The 13,301-nt window shown below is 38.3% G+C and overlaps 1 pseudogene; it reads right to left on the bottom strand.

Moving 5' to 3' along the window:
- Positions 1–7,255: 7,255 nt before the first annotated feature.
- Positions 7,256–9,100, bottom strand: LOC145669033 (tubulin beta chain pseudogene; annotated as a pseudogene).
- Between the last annotated feature and the right edge of the window lie 4,201 nt (positions 9,101–13,301).

Here is a 13,301-nt window from a genome sequence, read left to right as displayed (position 1 = left end):
GTATTGTTATTTATACATTGAACTGCACAGAAAAGAGAAATGTGGGAGTGGAGAAGAATGGAGAGAATTAGCTGGGTTGAGCGGAAAACGAATGAGAGGTTATTTGAAATGTTGGGGAGAAAAGAACAATTTTATAAATATACCACATTGACTTGATACCTAGTCTTCGGTTCCAAGCGCTGCTATCGGCTGAAGGAATTCCACTGCCTTTGGCGCTGACGGCTGCAAGGCTCTCTCGCCCAGCAATAGCTGAACTCTTATTGGCTCAACGCGTGGGTGTGTTGAAGGTGTGAGCTTTAGTTCACATTTTTGCCACGGCTCAAGACATTTTGGCAGCACTATAGATGTTGTTGAGAAAAGGAAGAGAAACTGGTTGAGACATTGGCTGAGAAGGAACTGTATCATGAGGGACGTACTACAGGGTAGGTGTCAGGAAACAGAGGCGAATGAGGCTACAATTGATGAACGACATCAAGACAGAAAAATCGTACGTGAACACTAACAGCACAATTACATAGTAGGCATATGCCTATCATGTTTCCTCAGGTACATGGGAATGTGCCCAGTATGTGCCTTATGTACCTACGAGAGAGAAATCACATGGGTGGCAAGTGATGGTCACAGTCTATGTCCGCCCCTAGGCAGATGCCTGACATGTACCTGCGGAACTTACCTACTATGTTCTTCCCATACCGTAAGCGGAAATTACTCCCCCAAAATATGTAAAATCACTTTTATGCGGAATTTGTTTACATTAAGGTGAGTCTAAAAAACACTTTCAAAAAGTAAAAAAAAAAAGAAGAAGAAGAAGAAGAAGCACCCGATGGTGGGCGCGCACTACCAAACCTTTGGTTACTAGGCGCGTGCTTTTCCGACTTGGCCACGGAGGCGATTAACAGAACGTCACTGAGGTCTTTTCAATTTGGGTAATCAGAGTGCTCTTGTAACCCTGTATATTCGACGATAACCGTTTCGGATTAGATAAATCCGCTCGCCGTATAATTTTATAACAAAATGACGCGCGTCTCTTTACTTTATTTAATGGTTCTTCCGTATTCACTTTCAAATGATTGGCGACAGTTGGCATCTAAAAAATACAATACTTTATCCCTAACTACGTAAATAATTAACTGTTCACATATGTATGAAAGATTCATCTCAATTTTTATTCATCGGTTATGTCATTTCTTTCTTTTAAATTCATCTCCCAAATTTGATGCATTTGTTGCTTCTTTTTTCTAAGCGATTGTGTACTAGAAGTACAGAAAGTGGAGCAGAAAGCACGAGAAACTGGTGCACAGGGTCGAAACCAGTCACAGAAGTTTGGGGGAGGGCTATGAATATGTTAGGGGGGCCAAGTCATCAAAAATTATCTTACAAATATCTAAATTGTGTTTTTTTGTATTGAGGTCCGGAGGGGCCACGAAAGTTTAGAGGGAACCAGACCCCCCTAGCCCCCTCTAGTTGCGGTCATGCTGTTGCAAGTTACTGTAGATGAGCAAATGCAAACAGCTGACTGTCATTCGTGCGTCGCTGCAGATATCAATTATGTATCATAAGTATCTGAAAATGTATGCACCTAAAGGAAGTAACTCGAACATGAAAGATATATGTCTTAAGTGACGACATAAAAACAAACGACTATCACAGTGCGAAACTGAGCGAGGTATATAAATGATACATTTGCGGTACATAGTCGCAAATATCAATTAGGTGTAACGCACCTAAAACTTTAGGTAGCTGAAGTACATACTTGGCACATGAATACCATATGTATCAAGTGTCAGGTACCTAAAAAGTAGCTGAGACACCTAAATGGCACATGCCTAGCACATCTTGTGCTGTTAGGGAAGGCGAAGAGGTTAGCTAAAGACTGTAAAGCACGGAAACTTCTCAGTTGCCGCAAGTGACCTGTCAATAATGGCAGAATAACTATTATGATAATAATAACAAGAACTGTAACTTAACTCTATTTTAAATCAAGACAAAATACGATCTTTGGAAAGTGTAATTAAGGAAATTCAGATGAGGAACGGGGACAGTATCGACCTGTGGTAAACTACGCTTGTATTCACAAGAGTATTGTGTATACGTTATATTAAAAATAATGTCAAATTTATTTATTTATTGAAAGGTTTACTTGCGTTACACCCAGTTATAGTATCCTTACTCATTAACTGTATTTACATAATGAATAATTTTATTTTGGAATGCCTTTATTGTAATAAATGTAACACAATCAATCGAATTATGTTTCACAATGTTGTTAAAGGAAGCACAAATGTCCAAATCGGAGAATGTTGAAGATAACTTATTTTAGCTTTTTTTTTTTTTTTTTTTTTACAGGAGGGAATAGTGCTCTTATTTCTTGTCTCTGACTAGAGGGCCATAATGGTTCAGTGATAGAGTGCTTACCTCTGGTGTTCCTGGTTCGATCCCCGTGCAAGTAAGTTTGTGGTGGACAACATCGTGATCAGCAGTTTTCTCGAAGTACATCTGCTTTCTCTCAAGAATTTTTTTTTTTTATACAAATTCATAACTTCTATCTATCCTTCCAATAAAAAGTAACACCTGAGATATTTGTTGACTTACACAGGGCCAAACGAAGCCACTCGGTATTGTCGATTTGTGTCATACAATTGAGAAAATGTATTTTCTGCTATCATCTATCTTCGAGCATCAATGTTTGCTGACAATGATATTTCTTCGTCTGGATACATTTCTTCTGCTGCTGGAATCATGCAATCCTTGATTAATTCTAGGGATGGGCGAAGCGAATTCGAGTCTAGTTTCGAGTCGAGCCAAAGGTACTTTTCTCGAGTCGAGTTCCGAGCCGAGTCACTGTTTTGAGGTCGAGTTTGAAAAATGGCTCGCTTGTTTAGCTTGTTTTGAAATCATTGCCTGATTAGATGGAAAACTAAAGCTATGAGAAATGTAACCAGTAATCTGGAATATTTTTAGTCTCGATTAACAAGACGACAATGGATTTTTATAACGAGACAGCTTCGAATGTCGTGAGCACTAACATAAGTATATACTGTAGTTCTCACCACCAAGGCTGAGACCTGCACGGTGAAAGTTTTGAGCCGAAGCAGAAGCCCAACTCGTGTAGGGATGTTAACCGGCTTAGCTCGGTTCAACTGAGCGAACAGCTCGAGCCGGCTTGGTTGAGATGAGGCACCGACTCGGCTCAAGTGAGTCATCGTCTCCAGTCGGCTCGGTTGGGGTGAGCCATCAGCTCGGTTTGTTTCGGCTCGTAGGGGCCGCGGTGGCTCAGTGGTAGAGCGTTCACCTCTGGTGCTTGAGGTCCTGGGTTCGATCCCAGCCCCCGCCAAGTGAACTTTGTGGTGGACAAACACCGTGTGCGTGGGTTTTCTCGGGGTTCTCCCGTTTCCTCCCACTTTCTTCATTCCACCATTTCATTCATTACTCATCATCACCGTCTTCTTTAGCCTAATCGGCATAACCGTGGGACGTAAAACAAAGATTTCATTTCATTTTGTTTCGGCTCGTGTCGGTTTGGGTGGGTGCGCTGTTGGCTCGGCTCGATAGGGAATGGGCTGTGAGCCGAGCCGCTCGAGCCGTGTGTGTGTGGATTTGAAATTGTGCGTTCCTATGGCAGTATAAGAATGCCGAAAGAAAAAGCTTTTGGAACAATGGATTAAAGGCGATGAGACGTTAACAATTCAAAGGGAAAATATGTTTTGCAAAGTGTCTGCTAAACAGATAATATTTTCAAATATAGCAAGCTTATTTTCAGAAAAGGTCATTTTCATTTTGTTCCACAGCAAAAACTCAAACTTCAGCAACTCCCTGTTTTCTGTCCGTCTTTATTTTCATCAGCACGAGTTATTTTATAGAATCTTCAAGTCTGGTAAGGAGTTTATACAGCTATGAAAGAATCTAGATGTGTGCTTTTTGCATTCTATGAAAGAATTCGTCCCCCTTCCCCCCCCCCCAAAAAAAAAAACTTGAAAAGTACTTCCAGAAGAAATGAACAACTACAGTATTTTGAAAATAAGCTCTTCAATTAATCAAAATATGTGTTTCACAAATTTGTCGGAGCAGTTACTTTCTGAAATAAGAGGTTAATCTCCGGAGTTTTCCTTTAAGCGAGTTTATCAGTGTATTTAAATCCAAACTTGAGTTGCTTGATATGCATTTTGGCCTCCCGGAACATAACTTTCCTACTAAGTCTTCTGTTATATTTTCGATAACTTTACCTTCTTCCCATTCATGCTCTATGTCTTGCTGAAATCAGTTTACTCCATTATACATTGTAAATTATTGCTGTTTGAAAGAATGTTATACGCTAGAAGAAAATATTCTAGGATTTACACATAATTGGATACAAAAAGTAATTTCAAGTGGATTTGTTTTCTTTTTAATAAGAACACTGGTTTTGAAAAATGAAATGAAATCTTTGAGTTTTACGTCCCCCGGTTATGCCGGTTAGGCTAAAGGAGACGGTGATGATGAGTAATGAATGAAATGGTGGAATGAAGAAAGTGGGAGGAAACGGGAGAACCCCGAGAAAACCCACGCACACGGTGTTTGTCCACCACAAAGTTCACTTGGCGGGGGCTGGGATCAAACCCGGGACCCCAAGCACCAGAGGTGAATGCTCTACCACTGAGCCACCGCGGCCCCAACACTGGTTTTGAGTACTGGCTTTTAATGTATGTTGTTATCATGAACAAGCTAGGTCTTGTCCCTTAATACTTAGTGGGGGAAATCAGTGTAGTTCTTCAGCTAGAAAGTTTGGAGACCTCTCAGTGGCGAATCTAGCCCGGGGCCGGGGGCCTTCGACCCCCAAGTTTTTTGAATGACAAAAATAATTGAAGCTATTATTATATATTTTTGAATGTTTAAAGTAAACTCGTGATATGCCTATCATAGTGTGAGTTCTGGCTGGCCCTCTCAGTTTTTACCTTCTGGATTCGCCACTGAGACCTCTGCTATAAAAATTGAGCTACGCTTAGTGTTATAAATGCCAGCAACTTTGGGCATACTCAGGCTACGTGCAAGGCTCAACTCTGTTCTCTCAAATATACCGAGGAACCTTAGACGTGTATAAAATAAGAAAGAAAAAGATAGAAACCGCAGCAAATGTGTAAATTGAGAGGATTATCACCCTGCACGGTCATCCGAAGAAAACTACAATCACTGAAACGGCCTACGACTCAAAACTGAAAACAAACTGCTGCTAACTCATCCAAGCCAGCTCGTGAACCAGCTAAGGAAGAACTTAAGACAACCAACTGCAAATGAAATACAACAAAAACAAATTCAAAAGCAAACCTACACTCAATGCAGGGGGTCATTCATTTATAAAACTCATTCAGCTACTAAAGGAAATGAGTCTCATTACTTTATTGCAAAGACTCCCAAGGGTGCCGATCCTGGAGGCAGGGGGGTCCGGGCCCCCCAAAGCTCATGTGGGTCCCCTCATTCTATTTGTGAATATTTAATATTTGGCATATAATTTGAATGCAATTTGTCTTAAAATCCTCATATATATATGCCGTCTGCATATGAATGCCCCCCCCCGGCAAATTTATAGAGAAATCGGCGCCCTTGAAGACTCCCAACCTTCCCAAACTAAAAACGAAAAAGGTCGATTGATAAAATTGGACATTTTCATGGAATTCCTCATATACTTATTGATACTCTTCAGGCAACAACATAAAAAGTCAAGCAGCGAACATTCCGGTCATAATCGAGATTGGTGATACCAGGGGCGGATCCAGGGAAGGGGGCGTTGGCCCCCCCTACCAGAAGAGGAACCTTTTTTTTAAATTTTATATATAAATAAAACCCATCCTAGAGTTTGGAGATCTTAATAGTAGCTCTAAATAGAAGTATTACAACCCCTCATCAGAAGGACCCGTCCCTTGGTGATACCACGAACAAAGCAGTCATGATAGCAATCAGCCAATCGCTAACTACACCAGGCAACCCGAAGACAGTCTCCACTAACATCTAAGATCAACAGCTGCCAGGTTCTCTCAAACCACCTTAAGCTACTACTAAATCAGGAGTTACATAAGTAATTCAAACTTCGGAAAACTATGTAAACATTGGTTGAAGTTTTTGAACTTTCAAGTTCGTTGAGTCGTCCTCTGTTTCCTATCAACATCATTGGATTCTTTAATGCATATCCTTTCTAATACATATGGGGAAACCTTAGAATTTGGTTGAGATCTTACGCACGGCGATTTAACATAATGAATTAAGATAATTTTTGTAAGAAAATCTCAACAGTGGTAATTCAATTGATTAGGTATGTTCAGTAGATTTTGTACAAAACGATCATATTTGTTCATATTTCATACAAAAATATTTCATTGACAGTCCTAGGAGCATAAGACATTACTCTTGACAGAAAAATCGTCAAACAGTACGTGAAATATATAAATAAATCCAACGTACCTTCCCGTATTTTTGTTTAAAAAGGTTACAGCATAATTCAGTTATTTCAGAAAAAACAAGGAAAATGTCCTTTGCTACAAAGGGTGAATTTTCTTTGAAAACAGTTCAACCAAAATATCTGTAAAAAGTTTGTTCACATTTCAAAAATAAAAAATATCGTGGTAACTATATAAGCATGCACGGAATTTATCTTTCAAGTTTAATAATTGGAAGCAAGAGAGAGAATGGCATTTAGTATCTCCCTCAAGTCCACCGACTACTCCGGAGCCGGTACTGTGACTTACAGTGAGCCGTTCTAAACTACCTCGTTTACCCGTAGGACTTATATCCACCGTCACTGACGCGCCTGCTCCCTACGGACGAACCCCCTAGACCCCCCTACTGCGCTCCTGTTCTGACTTGGTTAGATAGCATTCATGCTTTTTAGTGGCCACCTAGCACACGTTGGTTCGTTTTATGCACTGTACCTAGGTAGTTTATAAGCCATACGCCCACACTGTATTTATACTCATGACTACATCACAGTTGCAAATAACGAACTGCTATCACTACCAAGTGTGGGAGATACTAAATAATATCCAGCAACAGAATATTTGTTGCTGTTATCTTGCATTTTATTATCCTTTAGTTTATTAGTGATTATTAGTCGTATTAAATATTTAAATTTCGTTAACTTTTGTCGTTAAAAAGGACAAATATTAGATATTTAGGGCAAGGGATATACAAAGCTGAAGTTAATGAAAGTTAATTCCGTTGAACAAAATTATGCGGTCTTTTTCTTCAAAATAGTTATATTTAGAAGTGTGTCTAATAATAACATGGATTAAAAAACTTACTACATATTTATTTTCTTTATTTCCATCCCATTTCTTGTATCCCAATAGAACTGACGTACTTAAAGCATCATTTTGAAGTGTGTAATATTAACATTACATTTCGTCAAATAATTATAAGTACAAAAGTACAAACCAATTTCTTAGAATAATGCTATAACACATTATCAATCTCAACAAAATATTTCTGAAATGTACTGTTAATAGCCAGCTTGTCATAAAGTATCAAGAATATTATGGATGGGTAAATGATAATTGAGTAAAAAGTCAATATAAAAATCCTAGTTTAAACATATTTCACTATCACTTCACTCTTCTTAGAAAAGTTCTGTACAGTGTATAAATATGCATCTACAACAAAAGTGCTTGATACTTGATTGGATTAAGCCGCCTCTTCCCCCTCGTCCTCTTCTAGCCCCTCCCCTTCGTCTTCAAGAGTCATCTCCTGCTTCTGTAGGATCTCGGCCACCAAATCAGTTAAATCTTGATCGGCCTCCGTAAACTCCATCTCATCCATACCTTCACCTGTGTACCAATGCAGGAAGGCTTTCCTTCGGAACATGGCTCGGAACTGCTCCTCTACGCGTTTGAAACATTCCACGATCGCTGTGTTGTTGCCGATTAAAATGCCGGCCATCTTCAAACCTCGAGGAGGAATATCACAAATAGCTGTTTTCATGTTGTTCGGAATCCATTCCACGAAGTAGCTGCTGTTTTTATTACGGATGTTTACCATTTGTTCATCCACTTCTTTCGTCGAAACCCTTCCACGGAAATATACAGCAGCTGTTAAATACTTTCCACGGCGGGGATCACAAGCGGTCATCATATTCTTCGCATCGAATAACTGTTGGACCACTTCTGGTACAGTCACTGCACGGTATTGTTGACTACCTCGGGATGTTAACGGGGCGAAACCGGGAATAAAGAAATGAAGCCTTGGTTCTGGAATCATGTTCACACCAAGTTTTCGGAGATCGCAATTCAACTGACCAGGAAATCTTAAACAAGTTGTTACACCAGACATTGAAGCAGAAATTAAATGGTTTAGATCACCATACGTCGGAGTAGTTAACTTCAATGTTCTAAAACAGATATCATATAACGCTTCGTTATCAATACAAAATGAAAGATCTACTCCTGTTACAAGCATGTGAATAGATAGAGTCGCGTTATAAGGTTCCACAACAGTATCAGATACTTTCGGTGACGGTATAATACAATAATTGGATTTTATTCTATCTGGATATTCTTCACCGATCTTGTTGAGAAGAGCTGTGCCCAATCCAGCGCCTGTACCTCCACCAAGAGAATGAACAACTTGAAATCCCTGAAGACAATCACAACTTTCCGCTTCTTTTCGCATTACATCTAGAATGGAATCGAGGATTTCTAAACCATCTGTGTAGTGTCCCTTGGCCCAGTTATTTCCGGCTCCACCCTGACCAAAAACAAAATTGTCTGGTCGATAGATTTGTCCAAATGGTCCTGATCGAATAGAATCCATCGTTCCTGGTTCTAAATCCACCATAACTGCTCTTGGAACATATTTTCCTCCCGTGGCTTCAGTAAAGTACACGTTGATTCTTTCTAACTGCAAATCCGAGTCTCCATGATATGTTCCTGTAGGATCTATTCCATGTTCATCACATATTACTTCCCAGAATTTCCCTCCAATTTGATTTCCACATTGTCCAGCTTGAATATGAACGATTTCTCTCATTTTTAAGAATAATATTAACGTAGTAAAATATTTTAAAAGTATGAAGCACTTTCTTCAGTCCTTAAAACTAACCTACTTTACTAAATAAATAATTGTAACCATTAGATATAAATAGTCGTCTTTTGTTTTCCATGTTGCCAAATCTATCGCCTGTAAATATTGAAATTGGGTGTACAGGGATGAATAAGTCGTAATATGTTTTATACCAGAAATAAAATATCATGAAATAGAAATATTAAAATAACAATAGACTCGTTTCTAAATAATTATGTTGATACATTTAATTTGTCTTTATTTCACATTATATGCAATTGTACAATATTTGATTTTGAAATATTTTACACTAGTATTACAAGACTCTGCATTTATACTAAATACATGGTAGTGCGTCGGGACCGTAATACGGCAAATTGTGGAGGCGTTAAAATATTAAATAATGCTTTTGATAAAGTGGATACTTTCAAATATTTAGGATCAATATTAACAGACGAAAATCATATTCACGAAGAAATTAAATGTCGACTAAAAGCAGGGAATTCGTGTTACTATTCGGTTCAAAATCTCTTGTCGTCGCGAATTCTGTCGAGAAATTTGAAGCTTAAAATATATAAAACGATAATCATGCCTGTTGTTCTGTATGGTTGTGAAACATGGTCGCTTACTCTGAGGGAAGAACATAGACTGAAAGTATTTGAGAACAGGATCCTGAGAAGAATATTCGGACCCAAGAGGAACGAGAATGGGGAATGGCGGAAACTTCATAACGAGGAACTACATAGTTTATACGGTTTACCCAACATTGTTAGGGTCGTCAAGTCTAGGAGGCTTAGGTGGGCAGGTCATGTAGCTAGAATGGAAGAAAGTAGAAACGCTTTCAAAGTCTTGACTGGTAGACCCATAGGAAAACGACCATTAGGAAGACCTAGGCGCAGATGGGAGGATAATATTGAGATGGATCTCGCAGAGACAGGAATACAAAGTAGAAACTGGATGCAATTAGCTAAGGATAGAAGTCAGTGGAGAGCTTTTGTGAACGCGGCACTGAACCTCCGGGTTCCATAGGCCATAGAGTTAGTTAGTTAGTTAGTTAGTTAGTTAGTATTACAAGACTAGTAGCTTTGAGAAATCTGCCCCCTTACGAATGTAGTAAGATATGTTTGAAGACCACTCTGCGAACCAGAATATTTTCCCTTTTCGGTTAGAAAGGATGAATGTAATACTGGCAAGTTTGAAAAGAAAGGTGATAAACGTATCTATACCCATTATAGTACATACAAAATAATATTTAAGTATTCGGTTATATATAAAAGAACTAAATATCTGAATGGCAATCTACAACCTCTAATCACCATAGGACATCTGTTAAATTACCGTAAGGCTCTCATCTCACTTTGGACAGTAAAATGATTGGAAAATACAACTTGCAAATGAAGTTTTCATGAAGATTTACAGAAGTCTGTCATTAACGTGGTAAGTTTACATTTAAAATACGTAACTGTATATGAAAGAGGACTTATTAGTTCTTTATTCCTGACAGTGAGATATCTGCATAGTGTAGTACAACTATATTTTATGATTACAAGTGTAGAGTACTAGTCTGAATTCATTACAAGTGCTATAGGACGGTTAAAATGAGTGAGTGCATATGAAAGAAGACTGTGTCAGATATTATTTTTTGCCGGACCACTATTTCTGAACGGGATAGAAGAGTTGTATTTTATGTTTACAAGTGTAGCTTCACTGACGTGAAACCATTATAAGTGCTACAGAAACTTGTATCACTGCGAAACACATAACTGTGAAACTTGTACCACTGCAAAATCACCAACATATAAGAATTAATCTATCTAACTTACTATACTAGCTTAAACTAATCTATCTTTGCTCTACTTTACTAACCTAACTTACTATATTTTGCTCTACTTCACCAATCTTTTTTGCATAAATAATAGTTCTCATGACAGATTAGTATGCATGCCTATTACATATCACTAAGCAATTATTTGAGCATTTGCTGGAAAAATAACAGTGCACTCATAGGAGATTATTTAAAACAAAAAATGTGAATTAACTTTCTATATATGATTGGAAAGCTTTTTATTGTAAATCTGTACGGAAGTTTTTATTTATATATGTCGCTTAGTCTAAGGAAACAATGAGGAAGAACAATGAATACTGACTCCAAAATTCTTGGAGACCATTTTTATGTGTCAATACATTTCGTCAATAAGCAGTTCAAACTTATGATTGTTCAGAGCTCTTTGCAGGGTGAAACTTTGCATTTTAATCAGAGGCCTCATTCCGTATCAGTTTCGCAAAATTCTCAGATCGTAACGCACCACAAAATATGTGTTAAGATCTTTTAGTCGTGAAACTGTGAAAAAAAAATGCAGGTGAAATGAAAGCAAAGTGACATTCACGTCATGTCGCAAAATTAGTAGGTGATATCTATTATGGAAGACTAAAGCACAAATTTATATTGAGTTGACGCACAACTTAAGGAATGAACTCCTAGTTTTAGAAGACACTACTGCAATTATCAAAATATTTCACTTCTGGACACCAGTGTATCATTTTGTATAGTGGTTAGGTACATATGAGGAATAAAAAATCAGTGGAAGAAACTTGGTTAGAGGTCATGAACTCCTGTGGTGATGTCATAAAAATGGTCGTCATGTCTGGAAACATAGGTTCGTTTAAATGATCATATCTCCCTATGCTAATTATACACGGTCAAAGAAAGCTTGAACAAACATATTCATGAACATTCAAGACTATTTGATTTAAAAAAAGCCAACACTGATGTCATTTTTGTCTTGAATTTAATAGTTTCGTTCAAGATATTTCGTATCGGTGCTGTTCGAAACAATTCAATTCAAGAGCATACAACAGCCAATCAGCACTCGACTTGATTGCAGGAAACTACGAAACAGCTAAAATTGTCGTGGAACAGAGCGGAGTTGATTAATGATCTTTATGATCTTTATGGATTTATGGATCTATGATTCTTGTGATTGTTATGGAAAATATGGATATGTGTGGTATGCTGGTGACATTTCACACATACACAAAAAAAAGTTCTCTAAAACAATTTTAACAGCATTTATAAAATGAAATGAAATGTTTCAGTTTAACTTCCTAAGATTATGTCATTCAGGTTGTGGGAAATGAATAATTAAGGCAAATGAATGATAATGGAATTCATCATCATCATCATTATCATCATCATCATCAAAGGTATTCTGCCATTGGCAGGTTACTTGCCGCATCTGAGAAGCTTCCATGCTCCAAGGTCTTCTTCTAACCTCTCGGTCTTCGCGTAGGATTTTTCTGTTTTGATCCCGTCCATTGATTGAAGTCTTCTTCGCCCCCTCCCTCTTCTTCTTGCCACTATACCTTCTAGCACGTCCGTCATGATACAGTTCCTTCTTAGCCATTGTTCCAAATATTTTATCTTCCTCTTCTTGATAATATCTAAAATTATTCTTCCCCCCCATAATTTCTGACAGTTTCTCATTCGTTTTCCGCTCGGCCCCTTTAATTCTTCTCCACACCCACATTTCGAAAGCTTCCAGTCGTTTTTCATCTCCTTTGCGTAATATCCATGTTTCCATCCCATACAGTACCATACTGTCTGAGATGGAAGGAAACGGAAGTACCCCGAGACTAATCCTGGATACGATGCTGTGCACAACAGTGCCTATTTATAGGCTATATGCCTACATGTATTCGAATTGTTGATTTGTATATTTTGCAATAGAGAAATTAGCTCGACCGAGATCGTTAATCGAGTAAACTTGTTAACGTACTAACGGAATACGGCGACATTAACGGTGGCTGTCTATTGCCAATATCTCGTAAATTTCGTTAATGGAGTCAATCTGTTAACGTACTAACGGATAACGGTGACATTAACGGTGGTTGTCTATTGCCAATATCCCGTAAATTTCGTTAATGGAGTCAATCTGTTAACATATTAACGGATAACGGAGACTTTGGCTATCTATAGCTAATATCTCATATACTCGTATATAAGTGATTTAGTTTACTTTTTTTTTTGCAACAGATAGCTACAGCGATTATCTCAATCTAGTTCGTTAGTGGATTCAATCCGTTAACATAGTAACGAATAACATTGGCTATCTACAGGGGCGGATAAAGGCTTTTGGGACCATGGAGCCGACTATTTCAAGGGGGCCCTACGTTCAGAATAATCCCAGCGCATAAATTTTCTTTGCTGCCTTCCACAGCCTCATAGGTTATCGAACACCGAGCACCATGCTGTAATATTTTAATGTGCTCCAAGTTTACAA

The sequence above is a fragment of the Thermobia domestica genome, chromosome 13 (genome assembly GCF_964235325.1).
Source record: "Thermobia domestica chromosome 13, izTheDome1.hap1.1, whole genome shotgun sequence".
Classification (NCBI taxonomy): domain Eukaryota; kingdom Metazoa; phylum Arthropoda; class Insecta; order Zygentoma; family Lepismatidae; genus Thermobia; species Thermobia domestica.
Note: the sequence above shows the minus strand (reverse complement) of the source record. Positions and strands in the feature narration are given on the sequence as shown.